Source organism: Vulpes vulpes, chromosome 1 (assembly GCF_048418805.1).
Source record: "Vulpes vulpes isolate BD-2025 chromosome 1, VulVul3, whole genome shotgun sequence".
Taxonomy (NCBI): Eukaryota; Metazoa; Chordata; class Mammalia; order Carnivora; family Canidae; genus Vulpes; species Vulpes vulpes.
This window is the reverse complement of record NC_132780.1, coordinates 59,381,108-59,395,572: the sequence shown is the minus strand read 5'-3', so window position 1 is coordinate 59,395,572 and position 14,465 is coordinate 59,381,108.

Sequence of the window (14,465 nt, the reverse complement as noted above, 5' to 3'; positions counted from 1 at the left end):
CGGAGTCACTCCATGACAACTCCACCTTTCTGCACAGGCTGGGCCTTAGGAATGAATGGCAAAGAAACTAAAGACTGAATTGCTCCACAGAAATTCAGAGACTCACCTCCCTTGGACTCATTTGCTCACATTTTAGGATGATAAAACCTGGGACACTCCTCTCCCTTTCCCAGAGGGTGTAGTTTTCTGGTGGCTGCAGGGTTCGCTGTGTTGTCTTATGAGGACCTGGGACATGGGGAGCTCATGAAAGCTGCTCTGTGAGTCAGCAGTGTCTTCTCTCGTCCAGAACCCCCACATTTTCTGTTAGGATAAATAAATGTATAGAGAAATTGAACACCTAACATTGGCTCTTTTAGAATATTGCTAGTGTACTAGATTGGTATGCCAATCCTAGAGTCTCTTATGTGAGAGACTTAGACGCCCTTATTTTAAAGATATTTTTAGACAGGTGTTCTCTTACTTTCAGTTAAAGATGTTCTAACTGAAACAGAATAAATCTACTTCTCACCCAGAGTCATATGATATGGCAGTTTTCTTAAACTCTTCCTATGATGACTTTAAAAGGACTTCTACCTAATTTATGCCTTGTTTCGTAGTCAGAAAATTCATAATATTCAGCCACATTTTACCCTGTTTATCTGGTCTTCACCATAATGTTTATAAGTATAAGCTCTGTATTCAGATAATTCCAAGTTTTCATTCTAATTCAAGAATCTACTGGCTGTAAGATATTAAATCTCTGTTCTAAGCTTCAGTGTCACCATTTGCAAAGTGAGCAAAACAATACCTACATTGTTGAGTTTTATGATGAAATGAGATGATTTACATGAAGTGCTTAGCAGAAGGCTTGGCATAGAGTAAGCTCTTAGAACAGATAATCTTAGTGAGTGAAGTACAAATTATACCACCACTATAATCACTGAGAACAATGTGCCTCAGTGTATAATTTAGTTGTGTTTTTCAAACTATAAATGTTTAGCCCGCATCCCAATTGCTCCAACAAGTAGAGATTCTAAATTAATCCTTCAGGTGATCATTTCTAGCAGCAGAAGTGTCAGTGACTGGTGGAAGTGTGACATACAGCTTAGATATACTGGACCAAGACAAGGGACAATCACAGCATCAGCAAGTCTACTCATTATTTCTAGTTCCTCTTCAGCATAATGACCTTTAGCTATTTGGTGATAACCATCATGTTCCCATGAGGCCATTTTTGGAATGTTTCTTCTCATATCTTGCCTATTTGACTGTGTCTCTAGATTTGTCAATTTTCCCATAATCTACTGCGGGTGCATTCTAGTTTGTTAATATACTTTCAGGACAAAGTACAGAAAACCAAACCCCACAATTCCTCTCTAGGCATCATAAACAGTGAAGATCATAAAACCTAGTATTTTTCTTCATCTGAATGTCATGATTCTGGAAATTTGCCTACAACTTCAGGCACTCTTTTACCACACTGTATAGACACCATTGGCTCATATTGTGCAAGATCCCATGATGCACTTTAGGAATAAATGTAGGAATTTATCTTACTAGTTTTTATTCATTATCCTATCTTATTGAGATATCCTGTTATGTTTGTTTTTTAAAAACATATTTCTGATTACATAAATAATACTAGTATAGTACAAAATTTGTAGGAAATACAGAAACAGTAAAGTATGAAAAAGTATTTTTTTTCTCAGAACAATGATGAAACTCATATTGCCTTGTACATCTCTCCACGTTTTATGCTCATGTATGTATATGCAATCAACTTAAAAGGTCACATAGTTTATTATTTTCACCTTTTAATGTAACTATTTAAAAATATTTTTTGGTACTATGTATTGTTATGTTCCATCTCTCTGTTAAATCAGCTTTTGCTTTAAAGGCAAGCCATCTTTAATTTATCAAGTTCAAAGTTAAAAACGTTGAGAAAACAGAATCATATACAGTGACTGTAACACACACTAGAGGCCTCCCTTCCACGTTGACATCATCCTATTAATCAACAGTGTTTGGACACAGGTATGCTTTCACATAATTAAGCTATCTTTTGACATGTACATCTCCATCATGTCCACAGGAGAAGTTTTTGGTTCAATCAGTTATTTGTTGATTAAATTGGTTTATCAAAACGGAATTTAAGAAAAGTCTATGTATAATATCAACCATTGTACTTAGGTCCCTGAATACCAATTTAACAAACAACATTCTATACTTTGCAATACTCACAGTCCACTGAGAAAGAGGGACATTTAAACAAATACCTCTGTTGTATACCAAATTCCGAATGTACAAAAAGTTAGAGGGGTTAAGAGAAAAGAAAATTATTATTCCTGAAGGGAATCAAACTTCAGACTGAAACCTGGATGTAACTTAGGAGCAAAGTAATGGCTGAGTAAACTATTACTATCTTTGATGCCAACTGAAATGGAACAAGAAAATGAAATATAAAGTTTAAAAATTCTATCTTTCTTGTAACCCTAACCTTTGAAGAATAGTTGCTTTAAAAAATCAAATTTGTATCAAATTGAGGACACTGAAACCTGCATGTATCTGACCATATCTCTGTGAATTTTGGTCAACAGAAGGTTTCTGAAATCAAGTAGCAAGCCCTATGTGGCCAAATCAATGATGACTGATTTACAATGTCAAGGTCTGGGCTATAGGTAGGTTAAAAAATATCTGAGCTCCTCTAGCTGGTCAGGCAGGGCTCAAAATAGTAACATAGAGATACCATTTTGGGAACTGGGGGCCTCTATTTACAGAGCGTGAAGGATACATGGGATTGTAAATTGCCTTTGCAGATGTTGATCACTGTCAAAGAGAATTTTGTGCTAATGTATGCAGACCTATACTAGGAATCTAGAAGACTTTCTGGTACCGTGGAAATGAGATATACCTACACGTTAGAATCTTGTTAAGGAGCTCTGAGACAAAACAATCACAATCAGGTAGACACGACTCTTTAATACCCCCACAATTTCAGCAATAAAGAGTCTAAAAGAGATGCCTTCATTCAAACATAACCAGCAGAAAGCCAACAAAACAGGATCATACAAAAGTATTTCAAGAAAAAAAAAAAAGCAGAAATTAACTTTAAAACCAGAGCAAAAGGGACACGAGGAAACTTCTGGGGGGCATAGAAATGTTCTGAATCTTGTTTGTAGTATTGGTGGTTTCAGATGGGTTTACATAGGTCAACACCATTTCCTACTTGCACAGAGAGAAGTCAGTCAGTAGTAACAGTTTAGGGTCTTATTTTCAGAGCTCACAACCCGGATGCGCACATAGGCCTACATCTGTGAGTGGCTGTCAGGACTTAACCAAAGAAACATAACTAGTAGGAGATGCACATACATATCATAAACATATGCATGTGTATATATATATATATATATGAATAGAATATGTACCAGTCCCTGTGTTGAGTGACTCATTTACATTACTTTATAGAATTCTTATTACAGCACAGTGAAAAGGTTTTTTTGAGGAAACTAACATGTATAATGATGAAGTTACTTGCCCATTGCTATATAACTAATAAGAAACAGATTTGGGATTTAAAGCCAGCCTCTGTGATGATGGCAAGTACACCCTATACATGACACCCAATCACCCTTGTAGTACTTAACAGCCACATTATAACTAGACGCCGTCTAAACTCCCTGAGGAAACAAACAATGTAAGCCTTGGCCATATCTATTTTGTGTTCCGACAAAAAAGAAATGCTTACACAGTTATTATTTTCTCTGATGTTATAGTTGAGAACTCTTGGGTGGATTAATTCTTGGTTTTATCTCTAGGGGCCTAGGCTGTTTGGACATTCTTAAGAATAACCTTCCTCAATAGATTTTCTAGAAGCCTGGGAGTCATATATAATACATTTGTCATTTCTAGAGCTTTCACTGCTTGGTTCTTCTCTGCTAAAATATTTGCAGCTCAGTTGCAATTCCAAATGGACCCTTAGGCAAACAGAACCTACTGAATGTCACCATAAATCTCACTGCTTGGCACTGTCCTGGGGACTGAGGGATATGCCAAGATTGTTAAATGCATTTTTTTTTTTTTAAGAGAATGCTTGGTCTTTGATCAATTGTAGTAAGAATAGAAGGGAAAAACAACAACAGTGTTAGGAAAAGGAAGGAGTTGTAATTCTCTCCTTTGGGAAAGGTGACTAAGCTTGTTGTGGAAAGGAGGGAGCTAGACTGGGGAGCCCAGAAAAGACCACCAGCTTTTAACATGCAGTGCTTTTCTGGCAGTGGTGACAGTAGACTGCTCTGCAGACATAATAATCAAATTGGATTGTCTCACTGGTGACAGGACTAGATCAGATAAGTGATGACAAATAGCAGACTTCTCTTTAGGGGGAAAGCACCTTGGTGTTTCAATAAACAGGGAACCCAGCCCTGGAAGACATGGTTCAAACCTCGTTCTCCTGATTTAGCAGCCCTATGACCTTGAAATGGAAGCACACGTGCTCTGAGCCTCAGTGTGGTCGTCTGAGCAATGATAATAACTTCCCTACCTCACGTGATCTAATGAGAGGAGGTATGTGAGAACAAAAGGCAGTAATGACTGTTTAAATTCTAATTGTCAATATGTTTGCAATGGGTTATCTATAGGGAATGCTAATATGTTTCTAGTTTTCTCCTAGCTTTAATACATGTTACTTGGATGTTGGATTCCAGATCAGTATCTAAATTTACAAGCTGAAGGCCAGACTCTATTCTATAATATACTTTTTAGATGTAATTTTACACAATTGCATCAAATACCTGCATATTTCAAAGCTTGTGAAAACAGAGCTTTAATGACAAAACTAGAGGGGATTTTTCTTACTCATTATTACAGCAAATAAATGAGAACTTGCTAATGACCTTTGGATTCTGTATGGAGAAGGACCCTGCTGACCAGTCAAAGATCAGCTTTGTTGCATGATGAAAGCTCGATCATACATTGAAGATGATAAAAACTGATTTTCCTTCCTCAGAGAAATTCATGTACGACATCTGAGAATGAGTCACAGAGGCCTTGATGAAAACTTGGAGCCTTTAGCTCATTGTTCAAAGATTGACTAATTGTTTCCTATGTAGCGGGCCCTAGAATATTCCTTGATTATTAAAAAGTTGGTTTCGTTGATGGTCACTAATAGATTTTACAGTTAATTTCCCTTTCCCTCAGGAATTGTAAGGCTTACAATCTCTGGAATTTGAATTACTTAGTTTTATCAGCTTTAGTCTGTAAAATAGTACCACAAATCAGAGTTCTATGCCTTTGGATCCCATATCCTGATCTGTTACAAGCAATAATAATAACAATGATAATGGTAAATAGCAATTTATAGTTTTTAGAAACATCTGAATTTTTCAAAGTATGTGGAATCATGATGCATAAATTATGAAATTCAATCTATGGTTCTATTTATACTGAGATTACATATATCTTCTATGAAGATACGAAAAAAGACAAGCTATGAGCGCTCTGGTAAATGTAGTTGATAGTACTACACCTGTCAGGATTCCTCTCCCGGCGTGTGTTCTGCATGACCAGTTGCCTGCAGAGGATAGACGTGTCAGATACTGAGGAAATAGCGTCTTCCAGAAACTCCTCAAGGTACTAAGGAAGCAGCAAAAAGCCTGATTGAAAAGCTTCCTACGCTTATGGGTATTATATTTTGGAAGATACAGTAGACAGACGATAAACTGATTATAGCAATTTGTTCAGGTTTCAATTATTTAGGAAAATGAGCCAGTTTAGGGGGTCGCAGTTATTACATGGACACTTACGATATTCAAACATCATTTTTTCTTTCTGCCTGGAAATTTCTCGGTGGGTATATAATTTTGACAGCCCTTGTCTATTTATCCTTTTCTCTTTTATTGTCTGCTTTCTTGGTTTCTTTCCTACTACATTTCCCTCTTCTGTTTTCCAGGACACCTAGAAGATACTAGCTATTTCTGAAATAGGAAAAGGACAAATAACTTGCTCAAATCAATACAAATGCATCTATGTTCCTATATCTTAGCTGATGCTCTAATGTCAGGGGAGCGCAAACCTAACAGGGTACCAGAGATCTGTGCGGTGAGTAGTAAGAGAGAAATCTTTCCTTTCCCACTGAGAAACTTCAGTACTCCACAGTCACATGGCCCCATGTATACCCACTAATGCCTTGATAAGGTGGAGTTAATAAATGAGTCAGCATGGAATAAACAGACCTCCAGTAAGAAAAATGAAATGAAACAACAACAACAACAACAAAACCCACAGAAAAATCAGTGAATACATTTACAGGGGGAAAAGTAACACATTTGTTGAATTATAGGAACACTGAGACACTGATAATGCTGCCCTTCAACTGTAGAATGTTTCCTGAGATGCCTCTGGTGCAAAACTGGTGAATACAGAAAGTCTGACTGGCTCCACTGCTGAATTGGTGACAGTCTAGGAGAAATCAATGCTTCCTTTGCTTTGTGGTCTTGGTAAACACTCAAGAGGCAGACTGGAAAAAAAAAGTCAACACCAGATGGCTCCTAGCAGAAATGTTCCTAATCATTGAATTGTCTCAAGGAGAAACCCAAGGAGAACACTTTTGAAGGAGATTGTTACTGAGATTCCAAAACCCCATCTGTTCTGAGTCTTATGTATATGACACGAGCTTCATGACTTCACTCATGGCTAGAACCTAGCACTCTATAGTCCAGCTCAGCTCCTTGGTTCTATCGCCATCAAGTTTAAGGCTGTGCCTTACAAACTACACATACACAAACAAACGCATGTGTGCAGAGCATATATGTGCAACGTGTGTGCATTCTGCATTATATATGGGAAAGGACAATAAATGAAGCAGCTTGTATGCATGAAAATATGAAATGCTGGGTTATAGCTAATAGCTATAGACTTATTATCCCAGCAATAAGATCATTTCTTAATATAAGAGAATCCTGAGTCAGGGAGATCTGAAGCAGCAAACAATAATTGCTTTTTAACAGTTTACTCTGCTGCCTTAGGATACTTCCGTCTAAAAGTGACCCAGAAACTTTAAAGATGAGTAATAGCAAGTATATATTTCAAACTTTAGGATTGCCTATTTATATTCAGCCCCAAAATTAAAAATGTCATTCAAGAAGCACTCAAAATATGCAATAAGAACTAAAACTATCTAATTGAATGTCATCCTGTAGGATAATATCACACGTCTGCATGAGATTGGGTAGTTGACCCAGTAGACCATAGCCAAAAATATGCTGAGCAAATGGCCCTGATTCTTGCCGGGTTTTAGGGGATGGTGGCTCAAGGGTGCTATAAAGTAGTAGTTTCCTCAGCAACATGAGGAACTATAGCCTTTTTAATGAATTAACCTTGGCTGTAATAACGAAAATAAATCTGAGCTTTACCCATTATTTACCCTGCCAGTAGTACTAAAGATTTACATGCACTTTAAATGTGATCACAACAATAACCCCGTAAGATGGTTTGTGTTATTATCCACATGTTTAGATGAGGAAACTGAGAATGAAATTAAGCATCTTACTCTTAGTTACACGCTGGCAAGTGGTATAACATAGCTCTTGAATGTATGCCCTAACCATTGCCAAACTACTGTCTCAGTCAGCATATTGATCATCTCAAATGGTAGTCAACTTATTCACATGTATGCAATCCTATTAGTTTTGTAAGTTAGACATTAGTTTTAAAAAGGAGATTTGAATCAGATTTATGTCCTATCTGTAACCTACATTTACTTTCCTACAGTTAATGTGACTGTAGAGCAACATATGTCTTAGCTTCTTTGGGCTTTTTTTTTTTTTTTTTTTTTTTTTTTTTTTTTTTACTTTTGGAATGAATAACTTAATCGTGTTTTCATTCAAGAAAACTTTATTAAATGCCTATTCTGTGTATGGAAATTTAAGGTAAAAAGATGAACTAGACACAAGTCAGCCCTGCAGAATCTTTCGATCCAATAATGGAGCTAGCACAAATATAGAATAATTTAGAAAACAGATGTAAAAGAGAACTGCCAATAAAATGCCATAGGGTTCTAAAAGAGGAAGAAATTTCTTTCATAAGAGTGATTTAGAGATCAGCTGATGAGGAAAGAAGGCATTTGAATTAAGATTAATAGTGGATCAGATATAGAGAGGCAATGATAAAGAGTGCCTTTCTATGCAACAGTACATAGGTAAAAACACAGAGGCTGAAAGATATGACTCTTTTATGGGTTTATCACTGTTAGCAATAGTCATCGCTCAGGAGTACTTCTGTGATATAGACTGTGATATTCACTATATACATTCATTGCCTCTAAACCACCCAATAAATAGCCTTGGAAGATAGATACTAAGGATGTGGAACTAGAGTTTAGATCGCTTAAGAGACTTCCTCATGGTGGTAGTATTGAGCATTAGTCTGGATTCCAATCCAACTCTGATTGGTGTGCTTTATTACACTGCTTTCCACAAATCACAAAAAAAGTAATTTACTATTATGGATAGAATAATTGAAGGGGAAGAAGGAAACACATTTTTGAAAAGATACGTTAGGTCCAGGAAATAATAGCAAAAATTTATATGCTAAGAATTGTTGTGAGCTCTTTCCTCATTTAACAACTCTATGAAGTAGATATTATTATGGCTATTATGACAATACCATTTCCAGATGAGAAATCTGAAGCATGGAGAGAGTAAATAATTTCCCTAGGTTTCAGAACTAGGACTCAAACCCAGGACTTCAGAATCAACATTTTGGCTCTTAAACACTAGGATTAGCTATCTCTTCGATGATGGAGAATAGAAAACGTTGAAAGGCTGGGTAAGGAATATGGATTTCCTTATAAAATAAAGGGAACCCTGTAAACACATTTGACAAGAAAGCTAACAAAATTGAAATTTATGCTTTAGATAAATTAATCTATTATCTCTATAAATAAAGTGATTGAATTAGAATGGAGTTTTTGCATGGAAAGAAATTAATTTGAGAGACTAAAGTACTAAAAATGTATCAGAATCTATCAATCCATCTATATATCTACCAAAATATGATTGTGAAACATGACCATAAAACACAAATTTCACATCTGAGAGATGTCACAGCTTTTTGATGACTGTAGCAAAGCCAGCATGGATTTTATATATATATATATATATTATGTAATATATATATTACATAATATATATATGTAAAATACACATACATATATAATAAAATAATTATTTTATATATTATATATTTATATATGATTTTTATATATGATTCTATATTTATATTTTTATATTTATGCCTACAATCTATATTTTATACCATATCTATGTATCTATGTATTTTATATGTGATTCTATATTTATATCTATTTATATCTATTTATATCTATATATATCTATATATCTATATTTATATCTATTTATATCTATGTATTTTATATATGATTCTATATTTATATTTTTATATTTATGCCTACAATTTATATTTTATACCATATCTATGTATCTATGTATTTATCTAGAAAAAGACTTTAATCCAGCTAGGATCCAGATAAATACTGTATCTAGTATTATTGCTATGTTTCCACATTGCTATATTAGCCACCTAGCAAAAAAGTAGATACCGTAAATAAGTCAGAATAATATGAAAACTTAGAATTTGCTGTGAAGCAAAATCATACTCAGCAACACTATAAAAAATACATGTTATTTTATTTAAGAGAACATGAAGCATATGAGAAATAAGACCAGAATCTCTAGTGACCCAAAGACTGAGAATTCTTAATAGTTGGTGCGATTACCTGGAAGGCCACACAAACCATGAGATGATACCATGGGACCAAAGAAGAAAAGCCCTTCTACTTCATGCAGAGAAACCGTGACAGGGCCCAAGGGACTGAGGTCATTACTATTACTTACTAGATGTCTTTTTACCTATTTCACATTGACACAATGATGATTTAAATTGATGACATTACAGTTTTACAATCATTGTAAACTTGCGAATACGTGGTGGTATAAAAAATAAAACTGGCAAAATATCCTAGAAGAAAATGTGATAGAAGAATATGCTCATTAATCATTTCTACTTCACAAATGAAATTAACTAGAATGAAACAATCCCCTATCAAGGACTCTTAAAACTTCTGACGCATTTATCTTGGGCTTATGAATATGATACAGAAATAACCCAGAAAACAGAATGCTAAGTATCAAGAATGACCACAAAAGGTGCAGTGCTTCCTGCTGATAGATTTTGAGCACTTTATTCCCTCTAATTACTTTCTTTCTGTGCAATAACTGCACTCTAATTCACCATTTAACATGCGGCGCAGAGTGATGGAAAAAGTACGCTCTGCATGCCTTATGTTCTACTAACCCAGTTGGAAATAATCTTTTGTTGGAATTTCTAAACAGACAAAGATAAATGAATTGAAAAATCACAAGAGAAACAAAAAGCAAAGGTGGGACTGAATTATGCAAACCAGAATTCAGTTGTATAAAAAACACAAACCATGAAGTCTGTGTTCGTGTTGAGGATAGACCAAACTTAATTACAAGCTTTTCAACAGTTAATGTGAAGAGAGAAATACTACCAGCTATGCAATGCATGGTGACCAAAAAATGAAAACTATCCTATTGCTTCAGAGAAGTATAACTATCATTTATACAACGTCCAGAGAAATTTCTCATAGGAATCATCGTACAAAAGGTATTGGGTAGACTAACATAAAAACCTTAGCATCATCTTTATAAGTGGAATATACGTTACAAAGTCTCCTTTTTTACATTTCAAGTCAAGGAATGTAGAAATCATATTAAGTGAGGCCTTTTATTGGCAGGCCTCAAAGACATTTGGTGTACGAGAAGACACTTAAAACATTTACCAAGAAAGCAAATACAAGGTAATTGTGAAACATGCAACCTTTAAAACCCTGAAATCTCACAGCTGAGACAGATGTCACAGCTCTGTGATGCCTACAGGAAGGCCAACACAGGGCACTTGATTGTTTTATGAAAATACAATTTCATAACAATGACAATCATTGTTGGTGAAAATGCCTTTTTTTAGACCTCCTCAGCGGTGATAGAACCTAATGTGTCAAAATTAGAGACTCAACAGAAATTTTTTGAACTCAGAAGGGTTTATTACTTTATTGCCATATAGTACAATGAGATAAAGGAGTGGGTTGTCCAGTATTTTAATCATACCACCTGCCTGGTTCCAAGTATTCTTGTTTATTAATTGTCCTTCCTCCCTCTTCCACACCCTATCTCCTTCTCCCTCCTCCCTCCCTCTGCTTCCTGCCTCCCTCAGGAAGCAGGAAGAGCCTCCCTCCCTAACCCTCCTTTCCTTCCTTCCTTCCTTCCTCCCTTCCTTCCTTCCTTCCTTCCTTCCTTCCTTCCTTCCTTCCTTCCTTCCTCCCTTGTCACATCAATCAATCTGATTTGAATGTTTAGCTTGTTTCAAGTAAATCTTGAGAAAAGGAACCAATTAGAATGGCATGTGTTATAAGCTGAAATAAATTACATTTTGTTAAAGGAAGGAAAGTGGGATTTTCTAGCTTTTTTCTGGGGCCAATCAAGGAAGACATGACAGATGCATCTTCAAAGATAAATAATGGCTCACTAGAATAATCAGATGGAAGAAGGAACAGGATATGATAACTGAGGAGGTTTGAAAGAGCACATGAGGTACTGGGAACTGCAAGTATTTTCAGTGTCTGGAGAACAAGAGGCATATGTGTGATTGCAAATGATGAAGCATCATTTACATATTACTGACCTTCAAATTTGGTTTGTTAATAATGGAGGGTAATTAAAATGCTTAAAGCTGGGTATTGACATAATTATATTTGTGTTTTTGATGGTGGGAAAGTGTAGGGCAATTAGACAAATCAAATCTGAAGGGAGAAAATTCAGATAACAAGCAAACATAGAAATGGCATGTGATGGAATGGAAGGAGCTTGGGCGTTAAAGCAGATGTTTACAAATCCAGCAGATAAAAATAATAATTAAGGTTGCTATGGCACTTCACAAATTATGAAACATTTTACATATGTCATTTAATTAAATTATTCAACTATATTTAAGAGGTTCTCAGCATCTATGGAATGTGTTTTGATCCAGGTATTACCCTTAGTATATTGTAAAACTCTATGTTCCAGCCAAACACATATCCTCTAGAAGCATTTTTTTTATTTCTTAATAAATCAACCAGGAAAGGATGTTAGCTTTGTTCTCTTGGACAAGAATAAAAATATCAGTCTGATGAATACAAATTAATGTATTGATTTCCTTTTAATATAGACTATGACTATGTGAGAAATAACAAATGTAGAGTTTAGCTCTTTTAAAAGATACTTGAAGATCTTTGTACCCTCTACCTTAGAACTTTAATTAACTCTTGAAAGTAAGTGCATCCTTAAAAACCTAGTGTATAAGTATAGATGTTATACAAGGGAAGATAAGTGATACCAGAAGTTTCCTTAGTGAGCAAAGAAACAAAATCAGGGAGAAGTTTTATGCTTCAATTATTTTATGTTGTATAAAAATAATCTGCTAAATCCATCTTTAAAACAGAGACTCACCCACCACTGGACTAAAATATGTGCTTTCTTGTGATTTTTATTTTCATGTAAATTAAGATTTGGCTTTTCCTGTGACTTGGATAGAATCAATTTTAGGGAATATATAATTTAGGGGAAAAAGATTTTAAGGATCTGAAGTTAAAATGAGGGTCTCCAATGACCCTTAAATTTTAGAACTGATCTATTTACTCAGTGAAGGCTGACTTTGTTCTTAAAGAACAAAAGATCTGGATTTCTGGTTCCAACCAAGATGGAAGAAGCCCACTTCAGCCTATCTCTCTCTCTGATTGCAATTTAAAATTCTGAAAAAAAAAAAAAGTTCTGAGAATTTGGAAAAGTAATAGCAGGCAGATTTGGGCAGAAAGGCAGCACTTGAAGAATAACCCATATAGCAGTAAACAGTTTCCTGTTTTTATTTTTTTCCACTTTCTTTATCCCCTTGTTTTGATGCAAGAGAGATCAAGCTGAGGAATTGTGTAGCAGGTGCACACAGTAAACAAGAGAAATTTTCTTTCTGGCTGAAAGTGTAGGGGATAAAGAGCTGCTGTGAACTAGAGAATGAGGGGGAGAATTCTTGTTTTTTCCTCCCTTTCTTTCACATCCCTGCCCTGAGGTCAGCCTCAGTTGTAGAACAATAATGCTGTGTTGCTGTGGTAAAGATGTAGGCAAAGCCCTGCAGAAAACCCTTCCCTCTGCAGAGAGAAACTTAGAAAAGTGCTCCCTGTTGTGCAGAACATGAGGGAACCCACATTAATTATTTTCTTTTTCATTCATCGTTTCACCCCAAAAGCTGACCCATTGGTACACAATTGCCTTACAAAATAGTTTTAGGAGGACTGAGAAAAACCTGTATTTCTGACCAGTGAAACTAGCAAGGGGGCCTCTCCATAGAAGTCAGAGAGTGTGGGGGAAATTGTGTATGAACTGGTACAAGTCTTGAACTCACTTCCAGGCTATTTATGTATGGAACACATCCAAGAAATCACAATACAAAATTTGGAAATGAACTAAAATGTAAATTGTTGTCCGATAAGAGTTGAGTTGCAAAGGCAGATCCAATACTAAAGATTTTGAAACTGATCTGACATTGGAACCACTGCCCTTAGAAAATGTTAACAGAATTGAGGATTTGTAACTCATCGGGTTGATTGTCTGCTAAACAAATGATCAATGTTCTAAAGATGTTTCAGTGGGACCCAAAATCTCAATAGTATATTATTCAAAATGTTGAGGATAAAGTCTAAAGTTTCTCAATACACACAAATGTATGAAAATATGATCAATTTTCAAAGGAAAAGACAATCAAAATACACTAACCTCAAAATAAGCAGATATTCACATGATTAAGTAAACATGTTAAAGCAGCTATTAATATTATGCTCCAGGTTATAGAAAACTATAAAAAGAACCCAATGGGAATTTTAGAGCTGAAAAAAAATCTCAGAAAGTTTACTAAGTTAGGTTCAATAGCAGAATAGAGATGAATGAGGAAAAAGTCAGTGACCTTGAAGATGGATCAATAGAATTATTAAATTTGAAGACCAGAAAGAAAAAAAATAATGAAAAAGCCCCAGGGACCTATGGGAAATAGTAATAGTAGTCTTTTTTTTTTTAAGATTTTATTTATTCATTCATGAGAGAGAGAGAGAGAGAGAGAGAGAGAGAGAGAGGCAGAGACACAGGCAGAGGGAGAAGCAGGCTCCATGCAGGAAGCCCGATGTGGGACTCCATCCTGAATTCCAGGATCATGCCCTGAGCTGAAGGCGCCCCTAAATAAATAAAATCTTAAAAAAAAGAAGAAGAAGAAGAAAGGGCAATTAGCACAGTTTTAAATTCAACCAAAAATGATGGGTATTAAGGACAGAACTTGTGATGAGCTCTGGGTGTTATACATAAGTGATGAAT